Genomic DNA, 827 nt, shown 5'->3' on the forward strand with positions numbered 1-827 from the left:
TACAAGCATTCAAAGTGAATAAAATCTGTTTTCTTTTAATAAATCTGTGTCTTTGTGGTCCTCAGGAAACTCATTCAGGAACCTCTTTGTGAAGGTAATATTTCTCGACTCGCTTGTCTGATAAATTGAAGGTTGCTGGTAACATCATATTTTCGCCAAAATGCACACCAAATTTTTCGCGATCGATCGAAGTTGTGAGATTTGATAATGTGTGTTTCTGCTGCGTCCTTAATCAGATTGCGCGCGCCCTGTACTCTGCTGAGCCGGTGTAAAGGAGACGGGCAGTCAGCCAAAGCACTGGAAATCAATGGAGGTTAAACGAGACAAAATCAATGCGACGGAGATTCAAGTTCACGTGTATCAGTGAGCGAGGCCGCGAGCGCCGTAAACGTCGAGAGGGATGCGTCTTCCCCAATTCTCGGTCAATCAATATCGGTTTTCAGTGACGGACCCTTGAACTGTTCCATTGGCCTGCGCGCTTAAAAATAACAGTGGCACGGAAGAACCACTTTTAGCTATGTAGTTCCATACAGATTCTTTAGAACCGTAAACACCCAAAGAACCTTTCTGTCTCTCAAAGGTCATTTGCGGTGCAAAAGGCTTCTTAAGACTTGGCTAAGAAAGAAATCTTCCTTCTTTTGGGAATCAGAAATGCTTCTTATGCCATCGCTGGGAAACCTTTTGTAGCACACTTATTTTTAAGAGCGAGGTACATCTGATTCTTGAAAATTTGGTTACCAGAATGAATGTCATCCATATTACACGTGTATGTGTGTCTGCGTGCGTAATCCCCAACAAAGATAGTAGCCTATTGGTCATTTTTTACC

This window comes from Triplophysa dalaica, chromosome 14, assembly GCF_015846415.1.
Source record: "Triplophysa dalaica isolate WHDGS20190420 chromosome 14, ASM1584641v1, whole genome shotgun sequence".
Classification (NCBI taxonomy): domain Eukaryota; kingdom Metazoa; phylum Chordata; class Actinopteri; order Cypriniformes; family Nemacheilidae; genus Triplophysa; species Triplophysa dalaica.